Below are 17545 nucleotides of genomic sequence, written 5' to 3' on the forward strand. Positions count from 1 at the left end.
GGATATAACATCAGAATTTAACATTTAATGATAAAATGTATGTTTTTAATGTAACCTTCTTTTAAATAATCTGGTCAGTTCAAGAATAATTTATGCAATTTTATGCGATTTATTTGAAAGAATTAAAAGAGCAGGTTCATGTATCCTTATTTTGTTCAAATGGTCGAGGTTGAAGTGGGATTTAGAAAAGTAATTAGTAATAAAGGTGCAATGTGTAAAAAATTTGAGTATCTATTAACAGAAATGCAATATGACATATAACTATGTTTTCAGTGGTGTATAAAGAACTTACTTAATAAACCGTAATGTTTTTATTACCTTAGAATGAGACATTTATATCTACATAACCGCGGGAATCCCCTTCTATGAAGGTCGACTTATTGTGACATCATGTTTCTACCGTAGCCGACAGCGAACAAACAGCGCTACAGAGCGCGTTTCGTCACAACCTTAAAAGAGAAGCAGCAGAAAGCTAGAAGCTAGCCATAAACACCGTGAGTAGTGACTTTTCCCTTGTCAGTGGTGTAAAATATGTAGTTGGATTGTTTCATGTAACTTAGTTCTTCTCCCTCGCTGTGTTATGGCTTTGCTATGTGGGGATAAATGTGCTGCACGTTCGTGAGACAGCTGATTAGTACTCTTGTCATTGACCGTAAAACAGTAACGTTACAGGAATCACCAACCCGTCGATCTTGGAAGCATTTTAAGTCGATCGCGAAGAGTTTTCAGAATCAGAGAAAAAAAGCCTATTGTGTGTAGTAAATGGTGTCTAGGAGATGCGGAGGCGAACGCGCTGTACAATCATGCCATTTTTGCTGCGCGCACCTTTGGGCTCATGCGGACGCGTCGAGTTTAAACAAGGCTTTACGCTTTAACCAGCTCAGCCACAGTAACAGCTCATATTGAGCCAGCTAAACTTTTACTTTCCTGTTAGAAACAATATATAGTTGCATAGTTTCATGTGGTTCTTCTCCCTCGCTCTATTATGGGTTTTCTATGTGGGGGGAAATGTGCTGGTTACGTTTGTGAGACAATCAGCTGATTACTATTATTATATTATATATTAAGACCCTTGATCCTCACCTGACTATGGCTTTGTAAACTTTATCCATGATGTGGTTTATAATGGACTGTGGTACAGAAACAGTGACAATGTTACACACTCTTGGCTTACTCTGGCTATTCTCTGCTGTCTCAGACGACGATATGTTTGTCCAGTTTCAGGCACTGTAGCTTCTTCGAAAGGGAGGGGTGAGCAGTGGGCTGAGCCCTCAGTGCAACTCGCAGCCGAACCGCTAGATGTCGCTAAAAATCACACACTGCACCTTTAATGCATTACTTTTTAGAGAGTAATTAGTACAGTAATATAATTACACCATTGAAGATGTAATTAGTAGCTAGTAATTAATTACTTTTTTAGAGTAACTTGCCCAACATTGCGAATAAGTCTCATATGCTCACCAAGGCTGCATTTATAAAAAAAAAATAAAAAAAGTTGCAAAAAAAAAAGGAAAGAAAAAGAAAAAAAAGAGTAAAGTAAAATCAGTAATATTGTGATTCCTTATTACAATTTAAAAGTACCATTACTATTTGTGTTTCATACGATAATGGAGCTTTTGCTGCTTTAAAATACTCATTTCGTATGCCAGCTCACTATAACAAAGCAGCAGCGCTTGAACTGCATTTGTGAGCATGCCAGATCATGGACTGCCTAGAAACATAAATTTCCCAGGAATGACCAGGCTGGGCGATCAGCAGCTGGTGAACAGGGCAGTGTCTTTGTTGTGCATCTATTCACATTACACCCATCAGCAATCAGCCACACCTCAATCATGGAAAGCGCCCTGGGCTGCAAACTAGTAAATGGTCTGGGGAGTTGTAATCAATCATGCTGCAAATCCCCCCAGCCCTCCTTGAACTATTGATAAAAGCATGCAAGGCAGTGTATTAAATCCTGCAGAAACTCTTTGCTATAGTGCAAGTCAAGTCACCTTCATTTATATAGCACTTTTAAACATATAGATTGTTTCAAAGCAGCTTTACAGTGATAATAGGAAATGTAAGTAACAGATTGTTTTGGCTTTACAGCAGCTCTAGAATAAAAGTTCTGGAGCTAAAGTTAGTTTTGACTGATTCACTTCCGTTGCAAAGATCATTAGTTATTAACTTAGGGGGCGCTTACACGACCCCTTTCTAACAGAAAACCCTTAATGCTCTCCAGCCCGCTCATTCGCACAAGAACAGTGTCTGGTGGCTCAAAAACGCAAACCTTAAAATAGGTCCCAAGGTGCAAGCATTGAATAAAAAAAACATCTCATAAACTTCAAAAACGCGAACAAAACGTTTTACAAAAATTTACAAAAACTTGTAAATATATAGCCTACACACATAAGTGCGCAAACGTGTAGTCTTTCTTACAAATTGACCTCACCAAATTACTTGTCTGGCCCTAATAATACATACACACACACACACACAAACACACACACACACGTGCACAAGCAAGCGTGTAGTCTTTCATTACAAATTGACCTCACCAAATTACTAGTCTGGCTTTAAAAATTCATAATTTGTCGCTTCCGTGTATACATGTGAACTGGAATCATTTTGACACATTTTATCTGTACAGAGGTGAAAGGAAGGGGGCTTCACAGGGGAGAGACTAGTTGACACTTCAGGACTGCGTTGTTGTCGTGTCCAGGCGCATGTCCTTTATCAGATCTGGATACTGTCACATGTACTATGTCCTGTGGTTTCCCCGTTCTTTGTGTAATTGGTTCAGTCCTGATTCCATTTTCGTGCTCCTCGTCAGTGTTTAGTTAATTCACCTGTTAACCTGCCATTATCAGTTCATTTGCCCCAGCTGTGTCTTGTTTCACTTGTCTGTTCCCTTTGTATTTAAGCCCTGTGTTTCAGTCTGTTCATTGTCAGTCGTTATTGCTTTATGCGTGGTTGTTCCTGTACCTGTTCATCATTGTGCGTATTTAGTTTGTTAATAAAGACTGCTGCAACTGAGATCCTGCTTCTCGTGTTTACCTCAACCAGCCCGTGACAGATACGGCTTGGATCCGGCGGACTGCGGTAAACCTAGGGATAAACAGAGACTAATATTAGTGTAGACGCCAGTGTAATTAGGTTACATCACGGTTGTAGCAGAGAAATAATCCAGAAGTGTAATCAATTCATCTTTAATTTATAGTAATATGACAGAAGTGGAAAATGAGTTGTGCATTATAAAAAAAAAAATCACTGGAAAAAAAACTGAAATTGTAAAAATATATTTAATACCTTTTAAAGCTGCAGTCCGTAGTTTTTCCACTTTGTCGTCATCTCTGTTCGAAATCTGCAATTGCAGCTATTCGCAGAATTATCAACTTTACATGGGTTGTGCCTCGGCACAGCACATCGCGGATTAATCCAATGTTTTGAGGAGAATGTGTGGCTGTCAGTCACCACGCCGGTGTGGATACTGGCATTTGGAATCACAGATTCTACTTTTTGGAAGTATGACCAACATCATTTTCACTGGAAAATGTCATCTGAACAAGTAACATCCACTTTTGTTCAGACCAACTATGGGGGGGGGGGGAAAATCATTGCGGATTAAATCTAACGATCGCTTATATCACGTCAAACCCTGCAAATTGTAATTGACTGTCAAATTGTTTATGTTAACAGCATCGGGTGACTACGTTTAATGTGTAATAGGGCTACCTGTAGTTCAGTAGCCTACTCCGTAATTGTATGAATTAAGCGAACAAGTGAGCTACTGTTACATATCGTATCATTGAAATATCTTTACCTGTCCAGCAGAAAAAAAAGCAGTCTTTGCATCTGTTTTGACCCCCTTCAAAACCTTTCAAAAGCCCTTCCGATATGCATCCTTTATTTCGCATGGGCCTGGTAGCAGTCTCTTTTTTTCTGTAGCCACTCCGAAGTCTTTTGCATTTTACAACGGGTGAATCTTCAGTTGTCACTGGTGATTCTAGTTTGAAGCTTACTGGATCCACCATCAAATTGAAAAGTTCAATTATATCAAGTGCTGTGAGAAAAGGCTATAAATCTCCACCTCCAACATCCTCACACGCAATACAGCCTACTAGCCGACACACCTTCTTTATGTGTACAGATGTGGCGTAATCATGCAAAGACATGCTCGAATTTCCCGCAGAAATCCACCAGTACCACTCGAATTAAAAACATGACTACAAGCTTACCGTTTTGAACACTGGCTGGTTATGTACTTGCTCAAATTTATTTTGGATAATTTTTCACCCAAAAAAGTTACCGACTGCAGCTTTAATACAATATTTCACGGGATGTTTTTGGCACCTGTATATTTTATACAGTATAAAATTAACAGTGATAATATTATATCAACATAACTCACAGGCTTGCACAAATTACACTTAAATAATGCAGTAAATACAGACAGAAGTGTCAACATCGCATTTTACATACAACACAAATAAAATATTCTTAAAATTAAGGGAAAAAAACAGTAACACGATAAATTATACAAGTAGGCTACTTTAAGTAGTGTTTTATACTTTCACTTTTTAAAGATAAATTAAGGTCATTCACAATTAAGAAATATATATTTTTTGCATTCAATTTTTTTTTACAGCTTAGTATATAGTTTGATAATCGTGAAGGGATCAGAAATAGAAAGAGAGTTGTTTTTAAGACATGTGAGAAATGAGTCCAAATCCTCAGCTCAGCCTGAGAACTGACAGGATGCAGATCACCAATCCAAAATGCACACAGCGAGTGTCCTCCTCATTGGTGAGTGAATGATAACTCAGTCCAGCAGAGGTGGAAAGGTCTCTCTCTGTCTCCCACAAACCCTCTTATCAGTGACCTCTCACACAAGCTATTGCACAAGACTAAAATGTTCATGAAGAAATACAACACATGGAACGGTATGCTAAGTATGTGTCCAACACTCTTTGAGAATGTGGTTTAAACACATGAAATGCCACGTTCAATGAGACTTTGTTTTTCAGTTTGGTCTTGATTTTGGGTATTGATTTTTTTTTTTGCCAAAAAATAAATAAAAATCCCAGAAAAAAAACCCTGTATATCTGATAACCAGCAGGTCACAACAACTGAATGTTTGCTAAGACGAAAGGACATTTAAGAGATAGGATGTTTTTAAATCACATGTTACGGCAATCTCTGCTTTAATTCATGGGTTTTCACACATAATATTTGTAAAATAATATTATACATGTATAAATGAATTCAAATAATGAGCTACAGTAGTAAAATCTGCCTTACTCTGATTTACAACGGTAAACTTACAATATCAATTTATATTTTGAGTGATATGGGTCAGGTTTGTTTCATGCAACTTTCATTATTTATGATTAACGATAACACAGACAGAAAGATTTCTTCTTTAAAATATGTACTGATGAATAAGTGCAATAAACATTAAATAAAAGTAGTAATATGGGTCAAGTTTAATTTCACCTTGGAATTAATAGAGGCTTGTCTCGTGTTTATAAAATATCAGACTTATAATGGATGGCTAGAAGAAATATCAATAAACTTTACTGCAGCAGATTGTAAAAACAGGTAAGCAATTCAGAATATAGCAGTTTGTGAAGATCTTGGAAGATGAGCAATTTGTCCAATATAGCACACACCTCTTCTTGATGACGGTAAGACTGGTAATCTACTGACTCACACAGGTGAACAAACTGAAGACACGAAGGAGGAGAGGAGAAACACAAGAGCTTAGGGAATGCAGGCAAGAATCCTTTCTCAAAAACAAGACCAGACAATGAGGGTATGCGAGGTGTTAGCTTATGTGTGTCTGGATGTGTTGATGACCAATGGCAGGTGTGGTTGATGGCTGAATGAGGGCAGGTGAGAACCAGGAGGGATGCTGGGAAGTGTAGTCCAGAGTGTGAGTGAGGGAGTGGAGGACCGCTGCACTCGTGATAGTGGTAAGCACAATTTCAACACAGCGTTCCTGATGCTAGTATTAATGTGCACTAATCTTGTTTTTTTCTTTGTCTCTGCTGTGCGCAACATAAAATGATGGCTTTGGTTCTGAAGTGAGATCCTGCTCTTTGATCTCTCAGACAGGTGTTCTGCCGCACAGATGTGTCTGTCTGCTGAAATAGTTTTACTAACAGAAGCACAGCTGGTTTCACATAAACATGCCTCAATTCTTTGAGACAAATAATATTTATTCTATGTTTAATCTGCCTAGTTCTGTTAATAATTTAAATAAAATGAACAATGAGCCAACAGTGCTGTCTGGACAGCGAATACATTATTTGCCCTAAGATTACAGGCTATTACTAAACTCATCATAATTTAATAAACCTGAATCAACAAATCCCATCTGGTGTTTGTGAGTTATTAGCTATTTCCCATGCCTCACGCTGTGGTAAAAGTTTGGTTTTGTGTTTAGTCAAAGATTTGACCAATAAACCTTACAAAAGTGTCATGCCACCTATAGAGTCCAAGCCATACATCATTCAATGTATGATGTTAAACTGTCACTGCTAATACATTGTGATTTATTGCAACAACTCCTTGACCTCTCAACCTCAGTTCTTCCGGGATTTGACAAACGGACAGTGGTGGAAAGAGTACTAACAAATTGTACTTTACAAAAGTAAAAGTATTGCTACTTAAGTAACAAATTACTTGAGTACAATTAGAAGTACTGAAAAATAATTTGACTCAAGTACGAGTCCCATTATAAAGCTTGTAAAGCTGATTGTATTCGTCTGAAAGCCTTCGTCAGATCTGATTCGTCTAGGAGGACTTGAGGGTGAGTAAATCATGGGCTAATTTTCATTTTTGGGTGAACCAACCCTTTAAAGCAATGCTAATCAACATATAGCTTGTATCATAGAATTTAATAAAATAATATATTCTCACTGTGTTAAGAAGCAACATGAAACCACAAAATAAATTTTAAACACGACTGACATGTATTGTGATTTTGGAGCAAAACATGCATTAAACTCATAAATTGTAGTGTTTGATGGTTTGCTAAGCAAACATACTAGCTTTCCCTGTTGTCAAGAGCTTAAAAAAGTAAGTCCAGGTAAGATCATTTGAATCATAGGCGTACCCACGGGTGTGCCAGGGTGTGCCGGTGCCACCCACAGAGGCAGCGGGCATACCTAAAATTAGATGCAGAATTTTTTTAGTCTTGATAAAAAAAGAAATTCTAAACTTGGCCTATTGTTGTTTACTTACAATTTTTTATTTTAAAATGTAATTTAATGTTTTAATTATTATCGTTAAAATAGTTAAGTAGCATAGCTCACTAACATTCACTGAAATATTGAAACGTTAGCGATACTGATTCAAAACACGAGCGCCAGTGATTGAATGTCAAAGCGCGGTTTGAGCGGTCCACTCTGAACCATTCCACTGGAAATATGAGTTTGAAAGTCTATAGCTTACTCAATACAGTATTTTCATGTTTTTTTCCAATTACATAAAATACATCAGTAATACTCTCTTGTGATTTCTAAGTTTTTTTTAGTTGTCTTAAAAATGGCAATAGCTGATAAGTGGCTAAACTGGACTTCAGAGGTTTTCAGGGAAGTTATAGATAGATAGATAGAGAGAGAAAGAGAGAGAGAGAGAGAGAGAGAGAGAGAGAGAGAGAGAGAGAGAGAGAGAGAGAGAGAGAGAGAGAGAGAGAGAGAGAGAGAGAGAGAGAGAGAGAGAAAGAATAGCAGTATTGTTATTGTTTGTTTAATCTTTGATGCATACAAAGTTGGTGCATTTTTGCTCGGCTAAATTCCACATGATAAAGCTAAATATCAGCAACAAATCTTTACATCTTTACTCTGACTTTTACTTTACCATCTCCATATGCATTGTTTTCCATTCCCTTTTATACTTCATGTGCTGTTTAAGAGAAACCAGGTCCACAAGCCATGATGCTTAATCTGATCTGGGATTTATAAATCAAATAAACATGATAGCCTCTAAATGACCGATTCACTTCAGCAACTTATTACCATTATCAAAGACCATTAACCTGATAAAATTTCTCCTTGAACTTTTCATAAAGGCCCTCCTTTAATGTTTGTATTTTAAGAAAAAGCTGAAGACATTCACTGTCTCCTCCGAGTCCTTCTTTTAAATGTGGAAAACCCCTGGCTCCCACGTGTCTTCTTCATGGATTTATCCTGTCCTGAATGCACAAAGGTGGGATGCGTTGAAGCTCAGGGTGCCTGCATGTCTGGGAGCCATTATCCTTCTGGCCATAAAGAACACAGAAAAAAAGAAAAACAATTTAAAAGTGTCACATTACTTACACACCAAACTGTAAATGATATGAAAGTGCCTCAAGCTTCTGCTTTGTACAATGCATGTGAGAGAGACCATCTTCTTACAGCATCCAGTGATTCACCCTGCAGTGTCACGTGACCCTGATAAACAACAGCTCCCTTACAGCTGAAAATACCCACAACTTCACCTCTTAATTTAATATGGTGAAGGAAGAGGCAGAGTAGCATGAAGGAAAGTCATGGCAAACAATGTCATCTTGTATAAGGAAACAGCCATGGAAAGAAGAGAGGCATAATTTAATAACAAATGACAAAAAAAGAGCTTGTTGGCTCCTCATATTTTCTAGCCTTTGCTCACAGAATATGCTCCTAAAGAATGCAACCCAATATTCATGTTTAAAAATCGATCATCGAAAAACCATACTGATTGACTAATAAGCGTCCTTGAGCCCTGGAAAGGCACTACATAAATAAAAATTATTATTATTATTATTATTACTAATCTGAATATTTATTTAATTCCCATTGATGTCTTCCTCATTGGCTATGACAGTAACCGTCCTGTATGCTACTTTTTAAAAAGATTAAGCATAGAGTGATGTAAACAATGACTATAAATGGAATGGAAACATTTAATGAAATTCATAGGCCTACATTTTTCTGATATAGATATACATCACAAAGATAGCCAATAATTTTTTAATATTTTGTTTTATTATCATCTGATATTATTATATATTATAATACATTATAATACACTGTTATATAACAGTAACTTTTAAAAGAATAAAATAAAAATGTTTTAATGTTTAATTTCATTATTTTTGTCTTAGATATCATTCATTATACTATAGTTTTACATTTTCAATAGTTTCCTATAAACCGTATACGAAAACTATAAACGTTAACTCACCAACTAAACTCATCTGACTCGTAGTACCTGACATCACCCATAGCCTACATCTCCCGTTAGACATCAGTACATCATCTACCTTGTGATCATGCGCACTCGCTCGCTCTGGTCGAGTGGAAATAAATGATGACGTCAACTGACTATAGGGTCTGTGCAATGCTGAGATCAAGCGCAGTTTGAATGAATAATGACACCACATACGAGGTAAGAACAGACTTTCAGCGGACTTTGTTGATGAATACGTAAATTGCGCATATATATGCGCGTGCTTATGGATTATGTTGTTGTGACACGAGATGCGTATTATCACCCGTGTCCGATCAATGTACGGAAGGGTAATGGTGACTGATGGTCGGTGACTGATGGTTGTGTAGCCTATGTACAGTAAACTGTTTATTCAAATGGTCCAGTGTCATACAAGACAAGGATGGAGCTGTTATAGGAATCAATGGCTGATCGCTCAGACCGGCAGATCTTTAAAACTAATTCGAAACAAACTTTTGCATGTGCTTTTACTTGATTTTTCCCCACGTTGCTTAGCTTCAAAGATTAAAACGATTTGCATATCATTTGCTTGTGATGTTCTTTCCTCTTAAATAATGAAGCCGGTTGTGTTTTGTGTCATGTCACTTGTGCTCGATAGTCCAGGGCACAGCCTGCGCGCGAGCATGTAACCGGCTTTCCAACAATGTTTCACCATCAGTGCTTCTTCTTCAGAGCCATTGATTGTCTAGCTATAGACTAAAAAACAAACATTTAAGGATGAAAGCTTTTTGAAATTCTTTATTTATTTTCTACATAATTATTTACGGTATTTTTAGAGTATTTTAATATAGGCCTACCTTATTTCATGAAATGAATTCTTTGTGTTTAGCTTTATATATATATATATATATATATATTCGTTGTTATTTTTCCCTGTTTCTATATAAAAATGAAAATTCTCTCATTTCCTCATCCTCATGGCATGCAGAATATATATTAATTTTTTTTCTTCAGCTTTACAATGTGCTTAGATCACACACATATGACAGTTGGTCAGACGTGATGGTTTATACAAGTTTGAAATAATGAGTATTTTTCTTACATACACACACCTATATTTTCTCTTAAGAAGACATTGATTGATCCATTGGAGTCATGGGTTATGTTTGTGATCGCTTTTTGAAGCATCAACTTATGGGTTACTATACCCTTGCATAATTATATTATGGACCCACATAGCTAGATGTTAATCTGAAGTAAGTTATACTACATCTGGGACGGCATGAGGGGGAGTAAAAGATGAGAGAATTTTCATTTTTGGGATTACCCTTTCAATCCCACCTGATAATGCTGATGATGGACAATGAGAAAATGAGGCTGCAGTCTAGTTTGGTCCCTGTCTTTCAGTAATCAAGCATTTAAGTGCGAACTAGACATAAAAGCCTTTTTTTATTTGTCACTCAGCTGACAACCACGCACTGAGTACACATACTCAGTTCTCTTTAGTTCGAAAGCCCATGTCACTCCACATTTTCATCAGTCTCGGCCGGTTCTCTATTACTAGGGCAATATATCCTGTGTGCACCGCGGGGGCATCATGAGTGATGGATTTCCACACTTGACTCGACTTGTATTCCTCTCAGACTGAGAGGCAGACTGCCCTCATATGGGGTAGAGGTCATACTTTGACTCTTAATATAAGGTGTTGTGATCAACTTCAACAACAGTTGTGCATGATTTCCCTAACAAACAAAGCCCTGTTTGCATTTTATAACTGATATTGTTGTATTAGGTATGTTATCTATCCCTTTAAGACTTGAGGTTGAACCTGAACTTTTGCTATTAATATGTATCGTCTGATTCTTTTCTGATTTTATTCAGATATCATAACCATGAAAATAAATTCAGCCAGATTTGGGGATCACCCAACTCTGGGGTCTTATAACTGCAAACTATGAAAAGTTACATGCCACCCCTGTTAGGATCAAACTGCTTAGATTTAAATATAAGTTCACCCAAAAATTCCAATTCTGTCATCATGACCTTATTTTTTAGTGTGGAACATAAAAGAAGATATTTTAAGGTTTTTTTTTGGTCCATATAATAGTAGGCAACCGTTACAGAGACGGTAACCAACTTTGGTAACCAACATTCATCAAAATGTTCCACAGACAAAAGAAAGTCATACAAGGTTTGGAGTGACATGAGGGTAAGTAAATGATGGTAGAATATTTTTGGGTGAACTAAATAACTTAAAATGAAGTCTCAGATTGTAGATTGCTTTGTAAGTTGAACTTAAACAGGAACGTATTTGTTTGTTATGATTAATTTTTAAAGAGCTTTGTGATTTAAGAATGGGAGTTACATTGACTGAGATTGTAACACAATTCCGGGTACAGTAAATAGAGTCTAGCAATAAAGCTCCCATTATTAAGTCTATTGAGCTCTCAGTAAGCATTCAGTAATTGTCTTTAGTGCATACAGCGAGACTGTTTTAAGAGAATAAGTGCCTTTCAGTGCTTCATATCATTTGTAATTTATCACTGACAGTGTACATTTGTTTTGGATGTACGACCCTTGTGTCCAGTCAGGTTTACAGGACTGTCACTCATGTGATGTGTACCCTTAGTAACCACATGTGTGAAAGGTTTGACTTTCTCTTTGTGCTGTATTGTGAATGAAGCATTTCTTTATGTAGTTTGAAATCAGGCTGGAAAATGGCACAGACATTGAGGGATAATAAACAAGATGTGTGTTAAGCCGTGCTCTGTCCTTCTGTTTATGGAGGTATTCATGGGTGGGTGGGTGTGGCATGTGTTTCCTTTTGTCTGACCGTGCCATCAACAAACCGCCTCTTTTGCAGAGCCACGTGCCTGGGTGCAGGTGAAGGTTGTGTGTGTGTGTGTGTGTGGGGAGGTTTTGGCGCAGGTTTACTCCAGCTAGCCAATCAGATGATTGCGGCTGTTTCCTCCACAGCTGATGTTTGTTAATGAGTAGAAAGCTGAGACACCCCTGGGAGTCGTAATTGTTTCCGCTGGTAAAAGGGTGGTCCCGGGACAGCTTGGGGTTACCCCACACCAGCACTGCACATCACACTAGACTGTGTTACTCTGAAGCACAATGCAGATCAGTGTTGCCATTTATAAACACTACCGCTCAAAAGTTTGGAATTGGTAAGGTTTTATAATGTTTTTGAAAGAAGTCACCTTTGCTCAACCAAGGCTGCATTTATTGGGCCAAAGATCATAAAAGATTACTACGATTTAAAGTAACCATTTTCTATTTTCATATATTTAAAATGTGATTAATTCCTATAGCAAAGGAATAGTATGCTGAATTGGAGCTAAAGAAATGTTATTATCAATGTTGAAAACAGTTGTGCTTCATCATTTATACCAGGATACTTATTTTTCAGGATTATTTGATAAAAAGAAACTTTAAAAGAACAGCATTTATCTAAAAACAGAAATCTTGTGTAACATTATAAATGTCTGTTCTGTCTTTTCGGATCAATATAATGCATCCTTGCTGAATAAAGTAAGTATTTACTATAAAAAAAACATACTCTCCTTTTAAACGGAAGTTTACAACACCTATGAATTAATGCAGTGAAATTTGTTGAGTTGTTTTATAATAATGTCCATATAAAAAATACAAAAACTGCTGCAATCTTGTTGCAAACCGCATCTGATGCAGCTCTAAACATAGTCTGCACTGCAGTCTATATTTTTGGCTTCCCTCCCAGTGTTTCTTTCTCAAAGTTGGGTTATAAACATTGAAGTATTTTCTGTCGTTTTTGTCATGCATCAAAACCAGTTTGCTTCAAACTTTCTAGTCCCCTTCCCATCCTTCTGTTCTCCATATTTTAGCATATAAACATGGCAACAGTCCAAGAACTAGAACTTAAATGCAAGGTTGCTGCATTTCAGAAGATGCTTTTCTCCAAAAGATTTGTGAAATACTAAAAACATTTAGCTACCATCATGCCAGATATTTATTTGACAGATAAAACCTTCAAATTTGGCTGTTTATATAAATTCACAGCTGGCAGAGTGCTCAAGCTCAGTGCTAAACCTCAGCATTCTGTTGAAATGCATTGCATACAACTTGGATCTCTGTTGTCTTTTGCAGAATTGAATGAACACTTCGTTAGTGGGGCTCGAGAGAGATCGCGGAATGGCAATGCTCTACGAGCCTTTCGGCTCCGGCCAGACCTTGTGAGATAGGACCCCACTCAACTTGGCCGTAACAATGGGCCTGTGTTACCGTTTGAATGTCCTATTCTCCGAGTGCTGTGGTTCACTTGGATCAGACAATGGCATCACTTTGCATCATTTATTTCCAGAGGCCCTGCATGTCACTAGGCCACTCCTGTTCGCTCCGTTCTGAACCAATTGTGCTGCATCTACACACCTTCAGCAATTTTGGATCTGAGATATGTTTGTTCTGTTGTCAGCCACGCTAAAATGGAAATGACTTGTGTTCGCTTGTAATATGAGCTCTTATTGTCTTTTTGCCACTCAGTCAGGTATAATCCTGTTTCGGTTTGTATCCTCAAGCTGTCCTTTATCTTGATTCAAAGAAGATTATGTGAATAGTAGGGTGACTGTAATTACTTTTGATCTCTTCCGTGCTTCACTTTCATTCCCCTCGTTTTTCTTTTGTGCTTCTCACTTCTTCTGCCCTAAATCCTACTTTACGCAGATTAGGACTGTACATGCTCTTTATGGTTGGTTAGTGTAGGATTAAACCTACCTGATAGATCTCTTACTCTTCTCCATGATCCATATAAATCCGTTTTCCAGGCAGCCAAACAAATTTCAATAAAACCTTAAACACAATCACTTGCCGTATTCAGGCCTGGTGAGTTTAGGGGAAGTTCACTGAAAATGAAAACTCATGTTGTTCCAAACCTGTATGGCTTTCTTATGCAGAACACAAAAGAAGATATTTTGTAGAATGTTTTTGTTTTTGTCCATACAGTGAAACTCAGTGGGGTCCAAAACAACACTAAACCCTGTTGACTTTCGGTATAGGCAAAATATAATTTTGCGTTCCAAAAAATTCAGGTTTGGAAGGACATGAGTGAAGTAAGTAAATTAAGATTGATTTTTGGGTAAACAATCCCTTTAAGAAATTGACTTTCTGGAAGATTTTAAAATATTTGCACTCTAGCTGAGAGATTTCTTCAGGGCCTCGGAGCCATGAGGTCTTTCTCCTCTTGAAGGGCCCCTTGACCTTCTTTATTCCCCCTGGGTCAAGGAACAGGTCATTCTCAGGGTGCCTTTGAATAGTTGTAGTTTTCTTAATTCATTGAGGGTTGCTGGTGCATTCCACAACTTTACTCCCAGGATATTGAGAAACTGGACGGTTAATGGGTGTTTTATTAACACTTGCTGAGACAAGAAAGCGTGTCATAAGATCACTGACATTCTCAGAAAGAGCTCTTTTTAAGTTAAAGGAATATTCAAGCCACAATTAGTCAATCTCAATCACCAGCATTTGTGGCATAATATTGATAACCACAACAATTATTTCACCTGGTCCCTCCTTTTCTTTAAAAAAGCAAAAATTTTCAGATGTTTAAATCCACTCCTCTTGAATTTATTGTTGATGTTATAATTTAAATTTGGCAGCTCGCAGGACTTGTCATTGAGTTCTATGAATTCTGGTGTTTTTACTCAGACTGGGTGTAGACAGGTGGTCAACATTGAAATGCCCTTTTCATATCCTTTCAATAACTCAGCAATTCCCTGAATTCTGTGGCTTCCTGGTAAAGTAAATATTTTAGTAACATTACACCAAGTGCCTCACACCCTTAAGAAATGAGCGCTTTTTTTTAATTGCTGCCATATACATTTAGCCTCATATGGAAAATCGTACATGCGTAAGGATCAAGATTTTGTGTAAATTAGAACCGTGTTTTTTGTTCTTTGGTGAGCTCAGCATTTATATAAATGCAGTTGTTTACAACAGGTTTCCTCGTTTGATAGTTTCCCTCTGTTTGACCTCCCTAAAGCAGTTTGATTTGTTGCAGAGATGTCCAGCAGTGTCTATGTTTGGGCCTGTGGTTTAAGTGGCGGTGTGTGCTCTCTCTACAACGTTGATGTTGCTGTCCTCAGTACACTGTAATCTGAGAGTCTCAATCTAACTATGGGAAGGCATACATGGTGCTTCCTCGCCCCCACACTGCTGGGGCTGGAACGATAAAACAAGGCCAACAGCCAAAACAAACCTTAGCATCATCCTCCTTCACGACTCTTTAGGGAGGTGAAGTGTGGCTGAGGGTGCTCTGGCCCCCCTTATAATCATTTGAGATGTGAAGAGACTGAGAATGGGGGCAGAGGATAGAAACATGTTTATTACACAGGTATGATTAACGCAGACAGCCTGCTGGCGACACCTGAGTTGTAAAGTTACTTGCTTAGCATTCCTTCCACAAAGAGCTCCTTTAGTGAACTTTTTTTGTAAGTTAAGTGCACTGCCTTTTCTTAAAGGGATAGTGAGTTGAAAACTGAAGAATCTGTCATTATTTACACATTTGTGATTCAACATATTATTTAACACCACATTCCACGTCTTCAGAATTCATACATTATACACTTCAGCTTTGTGTGAAGAACAGACCAAAATGTAACTTTTGTTAGGTAGAGTAGTGCAACAAAATGTAACTTGTCATTTGTTAGGTCTTGGAGTTGGAACACGTTTCCTGAAATTATTCCTTTCTGATTCATTTGGGTATATTCAGTTATAAAGTTAAATTTGCTTACAAAAGAAATGTTCTCTCTGCTATTGAGGTAAATTATCCAGAGAGCCTTCCAACTTGGCACATAATGAAAATGTTCATTTAAAAAAATTAACAACAAACACCAAACTACACAGTTCAATTGCTATTTATTTAAGAGATGAGTTTGTGACTTTTTGAATCATTTGTTCCAAAGACCTGCTCAAATAGTTATTGATCTGTGAATTGGACTACACTGGTTGTGCTGTATGTTTTGCATGCAGCCCATGAGGACAAATCAATAGAATGATGTGTTTTCTTGCCAATATTTTGTGGTGCATGGGCTTTTTTATGTCATTACTTTGTTTCAATTAAGACTGCAAACTAGGGTAAAATGCGGGGCTGTAGTTTTGATGTGTAATTCCTGAATTAATCATTTTGGAGACAGATTTACAAGAGTAAATCTAGTGTTCACAAGAGTATATGACTTAAATATCAGTCTGTTCCAAACACAACACACAAGTCATATATGGACCACTTTCAGGTACTTCTTGTCATTTTGGAGCTTGACAACCTCAATTCTCATTGATTATAGTTAACTTTTTTTGTTTTGTTTTGAATGAACAAAAAAGGATGGCATATCCCTAACAGTTGTGTTTGTAAGTAAGTAATGCTTTGTAAGTATTCTTAAGCCTCGTGCACACCGGGACGATTATCGCGCGTGCTTATCGCCAACATTTTTCGACTCGTCTTTGTGTTCATACCCAAGTGATTTTCACTGTCGATGCGCCGAGTGAACGTTCAAATTCAATTTCCCTGAAAGTAGATTCCGCTTATTGAAAAACAGAAATACCCCGGTACACAAGGTGACGCTGCGCAACTTTACACTTCTGACACTCGCTTGTCACACAGAAGAAGAGAGCCAGTTTTTATGTCAATAGAATCTGTCTGCAAGACTTCAAGTTACGCCCCCTTCAAGTTATGCCCCCTTCAAGTTATGCCCCCTTCAAGTTATGCCCCCTTCAAGTTACGCCCCCTTCAAGTTACGCCCCCTTCAAGTTACGCCCCCTTCAAGTTACGCCCACTTCAAGTTACGCCCACTTCAAGTTACGCCCACTTCAAGTTACGCCCACTTCAAGTTGTGCCCACTTTAAATTGTGCCCACTTCAAGTTATTCCCCCTTCAAGTTAAGCCCACTTCAAGTTATGCCCCCTTCAAGTTAAGCCCACTTCAAGTTGCTCACTGTTTTTTCGACTTAAAGCAGCGCTGTACAGACCGGTCGGTGTATGACATCAAAGTACCGCGAGAGCGATTAGAGAACAGACAGTTCCGTATGCTTTTGAATCACTCTCGCACGAGTTTAACATAAACTGAACATACTAGAGTTGATTAAGTTGATTGACTGACTCTTAGCTGTTCAAGAACCGAAATGCTGGTTTTGGTATACAGTAAAGCAAGCTGCAATCTGCATTAGTGCCAGGGTACTGATAATAAACTGCAAGAAACCATATTGCAATGTATTATTTTATCAATTATTCGTCCCACCTCAACTAGACTGTGGAGCAAGCACTAATATATCCTTTAGGAATTGGGCTTTATATCTTTTTATTTTTTAACAAATAATTTTAAACATCTTTAGATGTCTTA

The 17545-nt window shown here is 37.7% G+C and overlaps 2 protein-coding genes across 4 annotated transcripts in view; one reads left to right on the forward strand and one right to left on the reverse strand.

The window, feature by feature from the left end:
- nmu (neuromedin U) overlaps nt 1-17545 on the reverse strand; it is a 367892-nt gene that overhangs the window by 62895 nt on the left and 287452 nt on the right. The window lies entirely within an intron of this gene.
- The window catches only part of daam1b (dishevelled associated activator of morphogenesis 1b), an 86482-nt gene continuing 78227 nt past the window's right edge, over nt 9291-17545 (forward strand). The window contains exons 1-2 of one of the 3 annotated variants that reach the window (XM_077220557.1): nt 9310-9393; nt 11346-11383. The gene's annotated coding sequence lies outside the window, so the exon portion shown is untranslated. Of the gene's footprint in view, nt 9394-11345; nt 11384-17545 lie in introns of all 3 variants that reach the window. The other 2 variants (XM_077220556.1, XM_077220559.1) reach the window with 2 other exon arrangements.

The sequence above is a fragment of the Siphateles boraxobius genome, unplaced genomic scaffold, assembly GCF_051911475.1.
Source record: "Siphateles boraxobius isolate OS27281-9 unplaced genomic scaffold, OSU_SipBor_1 8, whole genome shotgun sequence".
Lineage (NCBI taxonomy): Eukaryota > Metazoa > Chordata > Actinopteri > Cypriniformes > Leuciscidae > Siphateles > Siphateles boraxobius.